A 7,219-nucleotide genomic window follows, 5' to 3' on the forward strand; every position below is an offset into this window, starting at 1 on the left:
TATGGCAGCCGAACCCAACAACAATATTGCAAGGAGAATGCTTGGTGACTTTACTGCACCTAATTCCAATTTACATGGAAGAAGCATCTCCATTCCTGCCATTGGAGCAAACAATTTTAAGCTAAAACCTCAGCTAGTTTCTCTGATGCAGCAGAACTGCAAGTTTTATGGACTTCCATCTGAAGATCTTTTTCAGTTCTTAACTGAATTCTTGCAGATCTGTGATACTGTTAAGACTAATGGAGTAGATCCTGAAGTCTACAGGCTCATGCTTTTCCCATTTGCTGTAAGAGACAGAGCTAGAATCTGGTTGGACTCCCAACCCAGAGATAGCCTGAACTCTTGGGATAAGCTGGTCACGGCTTTCTTAGCCAAGTTCTTTCCTCCTCAAAAGCTTAGCAAGCTTAGAGTGGATGTTCAAACCTTCAAACAAAAAGATGGTGAATCCCTCTATGAAGCTTGGGAAAGATACAAACAGTTGACCAAAAAGTGTCCTTCTGACATGCTTTCAGAATGGACCATCCTGGATATATTCTATGATGGTTTATCTGAGTTATCAAAGATGTCATTGGATACTTCTGCAGGTGGATCCATTCACCTAAAGAAAACGCCTGCAGAAGCTCAAGAACTCATTGACATGGTTGCTAATAACCAGTTCATGTACACTTCTGAGAGGAATCCTGTGAGTAATGGGACGCCTATGAAGAAGGGAGTTCTTGAAGTTAATACTCTGAATGCCATATTGGCTCAGAACAAAATATTGACTCAGCAAGTCAATATGATTTCTCAGAGTCTGAATGGAATGCAAGCTACATCCAACAGTACTCAAGAGGCATCTTCTGAAGAAGAAGCTTATGATCCTGAGAACCCTGCAATAGCAGAGGTGAATTACTTAGGTGAACCTTATGGAAACACCTATAACTCATCATGGAGAAATCATCCAAATTTCTCATGGAAGGATCAAAAGCCTCAACAAGGCTTTAATAATGGTGGAAGAAACAGGTTTAGCAATAGCAAGCCTTTTCCATCATCCACTCAGCGACAGACAGAGAATTCTGAGCAGAACCCATCTAGCTTAGCAAACTTAGTCTCTGATCTATCTAAGGCCATTGTGAGTTTCATGAATGAAACAAGGTCTTCCATTAGAAATTTGGAAGCACAAGTGGGCCAGCTGAGTAAAAGGATCACTGAAATCCCTCCTTGCACTCTCCCAAGCAATACAGAAGAAAATCCAAAAGGAGAGTGCAAGGCCATTGACATAACCAAAATGGCGGAACCCAATGAGGGAGAGGAGGACGTGAATCCCAAGGAGGAAGACCTCCTGGGACGTCCAGTGATCAATAAGGAGCTTCCCTCTGAGGAACCAAAGGACTCTGAGGCTCATCTAGAGACCATAGAGATTCCATTAATCCTCCTTATGCCATTCATGAGCTCTGATGAGTATTCCTCTTCTGAAGAGAATGAGGATGTTACTGAAGAGCAAACTGCCAAGTTCCTTGGTGCAATCATGAAGCTAAATGCCAAATTATTTGGCATTGATACTTGGGAAGATGAACCTCCCTTGTTCATCAATGAACTAAGTGATCTGGATCAACTGACATTGCCTCAGAAGACACCGGATCCTGGAAAGTTCATAATACCTTGTACTATAGGCACCATGATCTTTAAGGCTCTGTGCGACCTTAGTTCAGGGATAAACCTCATGCCCCTCTCTGTAATAGAAAAACTGGGAATCTATAGGGTGCAAGCTGCTAAAATCTCATTAGAGATGGCAGATAATTCAAGAAAACAGGCTTATGGACAAGTAGAGGACGTGTTAGTAAAGGTTGAAGGCCTTTACATCCCTGCTGATTTCATAGTCCTGGATACTGGAAAGGAAGAGGATGAATCCATCATCCTAGGAAGACCTTTCCTAGCCACAGCAAGAGCTGTGATTGATGTGGACAGAGGAGAATTGATCCTTCAATTGAATGAGGACAACTTTGTGTTTACAACTCAAGGATCTCTCTCTGCATCCATGGAGAGGAAGCAGAAAAAGCTTCTCTCAAAGCAGAGTCAACCAAAGCCCCCACAGTCAAACTCTAAGTTTGGAGTTGGGAGGCCACAACCAAACTCTAAGTTTGGTGTCAAACCCCCATATCCAAACTCTAAGTTTGGTGTTGGGAGGTCTCAATAAAGCTCTGCACATCTGTGAGGCTCCATGAGAGCCCACTGTCAAGCTATTGACATTAAAGAAGCGCTTGTTGGGAGGCAACCCAATTCTTATCTAACTATATTTTTCTTGGTTATATGTCTTTATAGGTTCATGATCATGTGGAGTCACAAAATAAATATAAAAATTGAAAACGGAATTAAAAACAGCAGAAGAAAAATCACACCCTGGAGGAAGCATCTGCCTGGCATTCAACGCCAGAACAGAGCATGGTTCTGGCGCTGAACGCCCAAAATGGGTAGTATCTGGGCGCTGAACGCCCAAAATGGGCATCATCTGGGCGCTGAACGCCAGAATTGCACCCTGGAGAGGAGCTGGCGCTGAACGCCCAGAACAAGCATGGTTCTGGCGTTCAACGCCAGAAATGGCCAGTAAATGGGCGTTGAACACCCAAAATGGGCACCAACCTGGCGCTGAACGCCCAGAGTTGTGTGCAAGGGCATTTTACATGCCTAATTTGGTGCAAGGTTGTAAATCCTTGAACACCTCAGGATCTGTGGACCCCACAGGATCATCTCAGGATCTGTGGACCCCACAGGATCCCCACCTACCTCTACTCACTTCTTCTCACCCCTCTTTCACACAATCCCATAAACACTCTTCCCCAAAACCCTTCACCAATCACCTCAATCTCTCTTCCCCATCTCCTCTTCACCACTCACATCCATCCACTCTTCCCTATAAACCTACCTCATAAACTCCACCTACCTTCAAAATTCAAAACCAATTTCCCATCCAAACCTACCCATATGGCCGAAACCTTCCCCCCTCCCTTTCCTATATAAAGCCCCCCATTCTTCTTCAAATTCACACAACACAACCCTCTCTTCTCTTCTTGGCCGAAACACAACCCCTTCTCCCTCTCCTCCATTTCTTCTTCTTCTTCATCTATTCTCTCTTTTATTGCTCGAGGGCGAGCAATATTCTAAGTTTGGTGTGGTAAAAGCATAAGCTTTTTGTTTTTCCATTACCATTGATGGCACCTAAGACCGGAGAATCCTCTAGAAAAGGAAAAGGGAAGACAAAAGCTTCCACCTCCGAGTCATGGGAGATGGAAAGGTTCATCTCCAAAGCCCATCAAGACCACTTCTATGATGTTGTGGCCAAGAAGAAGGTGATCCCTGAGGTCCCTTTCAAACTCAAAAGAAACGAGTATCCGGAGATCCGACATGAAATTCAAAGAAGAGGTTGGGAAGTTCTAACAAATCCCATCCAACAAGTCGGCATCCTAATGGTTCAAGAGTTCGATGCTAATGCATGGATCACCAAGAACCATGATTAAAGTAAGAACCCGGATCCAAAGAACTATGTTACAATGGTTCGGGGGAAATACTTAGATTTTAGTCCGGAAAATGTGAGGTTGGCGTTCAACTTGCCAAACATGGAAGAGAACGCACGCCCCTACACAAGGAGAGTCAACTTTGATCAAAGGTTGGACCAAGTCCTTATGGACATATGTGTAGAAGGAGCTCAATGGAAAATTGACTCAAAAGGCAAACCGGTTCAACTAAGAAGACTGGACCTGAAGCCTGTAGCTAGAGGATGGTTGGAGTTCATTCAATGCTCAATCATTCCCACTAGCAACCGGTCTGAAGTTACTATAGACCGGGCCATTATGATCCATAGCATCATGATTGGAGAAGAGGTGGAAGTTCATGAGGTTATACCTCAAGAACTCTACAAGGTGGCTGACAAGTCCTCCACTATGGCAAGGTTAGCCTTTCCTCACCTCATTTGCCACCTATGCAATTCGGCTGGGATTGACGTAAAGCGAGATATCCTCATTAAAGAGGACAGGCCCATCACTAAGAAAAAGATGGAGCAAGCAAGAGAGCCCATTCATGGAGCTCAAGAGGCGTATGAAGCTCATCACCATGAGATCCCGGAGATGCCTCAAATGCATTTTCCTCCACAAAACTATTGGGAGCAAATCAACACCTTCCTAGGAGAATTGAGTTCCAATATGGGACAACTAAGGGTGGAACATCAAGAGCACTCCATCATCCTTCATGAAATAAGAGAAGATCAAAAAGCAATGAGGGAGGAGCAACAAAAACAAGGAAGAGACATAGAAGAGCTCAAGGACATCATTGGTTCCTCAAGAAGGAAACGCCACCATCACTAAGGTGGATTCATTCCTTGTTCTTATTTCTTCTGTTTTTCGTTTTCTATGTTATGTGCATATCTATGTTTGTGTCTTCATTACATGATCATTAGTAGTTAGTAACTATGTCTTAAAGTTATGAATGTCCTATGAATCCATCACCTCTCTTAAATGAAAAATGTTTTAATTCAAAAGAACAAGAAGTACATGAGTTTCGAATTTATCCTTGAACTTAGCTTAATTATATTGATGTGGTGACAATGCTTCTTGTTTTCTGAATGTATGCTTGAACAGTGCATATGTCTTTTGAAGTTGTTGTTTAAGAATGTTAAATATGTTGGCTCTTGAAAGAATGATGACAAGGAGACATGTTTTTTGATAATCTGAAAAATCATAAAAATGATTCTTGAAGCAAGAAAAAGCAGCAAAGAACAAAGCTTGCAGAAAAAAAAAGAAAAAAAATATAGGTGAAAAAAAATAGAAAGAAAGAAAAAGAAAAAGCAAGCAGAAAAAGCCAAAGCTCTTAAAACCAAGAGGCAAGAGCAAAAAGCCAATAACCCTTAAAACGAAAAGGCAAGGGCAAATAAAAAGGATCCCAAGGCTTTGAGCATCAGTGGATAGGAGGGCCTAAAGGAATAAAATCCTGGCCTAAGCGGCTAAACCAAGCTGTCCCTAACCATGTGCTTGTGGCGTGAAGGTGTCAAGTGAAAACTTGAGACTGAGCGGTTTAAGTCAAGGTCCAAAGCAAACAAAAAAAGAGTGTGCTTAAAAACCCTGGACACATCTAATTGGGGACTTTAGCAAAGCTAAGTCACAATCTGAAAAGGTTCACCCAATTATGTGTCTGTGGCATTTATGTATCCGGTGGTAATACTGGAAAACAAAGTGCTTGGGGCCACAGCCAAGACTCATAAAATAGCTGTGTTCAAGAATCATTATACTGAACTAGGAGAATCAATAACACTATCTGAACTCTGAGTTCCTATAGATGCCAATCATTCTGAACCTCAATGGATAAAGTGAGATGCCAAAACTATTCAAGAGGCAAAAAGCTATAAGTCCCGCTCATATGATGAAGCTATGTTTCATTGATAGTTTGGAATTTATAGTATATTCTCTTCTTTTTATCCTATTTGATTTTCAGTTGCTTGGGGACAAGAAACAATTTAAGTTTGGTGTTGTGATGAGCGGATAATTTATACGCTTTTTGGCATTGTTTTTAGTATGTTTTTAGTAGAATCTAGTTACTTTTAGGGATGTTTTCATTAGTTTTTATGTTAAATTTACATTTCTGAACTTTACTATGAGTTTGTGTGTTTTTTTGTGATTTCAGGTATTTTCTGGCTGAAATTGAGGGACTTGAGCAAAAATCAGATTCAGAGGTTGAAGAAGGACTGCTGATGCTGTTGGATTCTGACCTCCCTGCACTCAAAGTGGATTTTCTAGAGCTACAGAACTCGAAATGGCGCGCTTCCAATTGCGTTGAAAAGTAGACATCCAGGGATTTCTAGCAATATATAATAGTCCATACTTTGTCCAAGTTTAGACGATGCAAACTGGCGTTCAACGCCAGCTCTCTGCCCAATTCTGGCGTCCAGCGCCAGAAACAAGCTGCAAAGTGGAGTTCAACGCCCAAAATGGCACAAAAGCTGGCGTTCAACTCCAGAAAGAGCCTCTGCACGTGTAACATTCAAGCTCAGCCCAAGCACACACCAAGTGGGCCCCGGAAGTGGATTTATGCATTAATTACTTACTTCTGTAAACCCTAGTAGCTAGTTTATTATAAATAGGACCTTTTACTATTGTATTAGATATCTTTTGATCATTTTGAGATCTCTAGACCTCCATGGGAGGCTGGCCACTCGGCCATGCCTACCCTCTATTCACTTATGTATTTTTAACGGTAGAGTTTCTACACTCCATAGATTAAGGTGTGGAGCTCTGCTGTTCCTCAAAGATTAATGCAAAGTACTACTGTTTTCTATTCAATTCATCTTATTTCGCTTCTAAGATATTCATTCGCACTTCAACCTGAATGTGATGAACGTGACAATCGTCATCATTCCCTATGAACGCGTGCCTGACAACCACTTTCGTTCTACATTAGATTGAATGAGTATCTCTTAGATCTCTTAATCGGAATCTTCGTGGTGTAAGCTAGAATGATGGCGGCATTCAAGAGAATCCGGAAAGTCTAAACCTTGTCTGTGGTATTCCGAGTAGGATTCAATGATTGAATGACTGTGACGAGCTTCAAACTCGCGATTGCTGGGCATAGTGACAGACGCAAAAGGATAGTAAATCCTATTCCAGCATGATCGAGAACCGACAGATGAATAGTCGTGCCGTGACAGGGTGCGTTGACCACTTTCACTGAGAGGATATGATGTAACCATTGACAAGGGTGACGCCTCCAGACGATTAGCCGTGCCGTGACAGGGCATTTGGATCATTTTCCCGAGAGAAGACCGAAAGTAGCCATTGACAATGGTGATGCATTACATAAAGCCAGCCATGGAAAGGAGTAAGACTGATTGGATGAAGATAGCAGGAAAGCAGAGGTTCAGAGGAACGAAAGCATCTCTATTCGCTTATTTGAAATTCTCACCAATGATTTACATAAGTATTTCTATCCCTATTTTATTAATTATTTTCGAAAACCCCATTACTATTTTATATCCGCCTGACTGAGATTTACAAGGTGACCATAGCTTGCTTCATACCAACAATCTTCGTGGGATTCGACCCTTACTTACGTAAGGTATTACTTGGACGACCCAGTGCACTTGCTGGTTAGTTGTGCGAAGTTGTGAACCATGGTATTGGCATCATGTTTTTGGCACCATTACCAGGGAAAGAAAGAGCGATGAATTTTACATAATCAAAGTGTAATCACAATTTCT

At 41.9% G+C, this 7,219-nt stretch overlaps 1 non-coding gene across 1 annotated transcript; it reads right to left on the reverse strand.

The window, feature by feature from the left end:
- Window positions 1-400: 400 nt before the first annotated feature.
- Window positions 401-508, reverse strand: LOC148581872 (small nucleolar RNA R71). The gene has a single exon (XR_015895588.1). It is a non-coding gene; the product is annotated as a small nucleolar RNA R71 (small nucleolar RNA).
- Window positions 509-7,219: the final 6,711 nt, after the last annotated feature.

Source organism: Arachis ipaensis, chromosome B10 (assembly GCF_059453495.1).
Source record: "Arachis ipaensis isolate K30076 ecotype BB chromosome B10, ASM5945349v1, whole genome shotgun sequence".
In the NCBI taxonomy this organism is placed as follows: domain Eukaryota; kingdom Viridiplantae; phylum Streptophyta; class Magnoliopsida; order Fabales; family Fabaceae; genus Arachis; species Arachis ipaensis.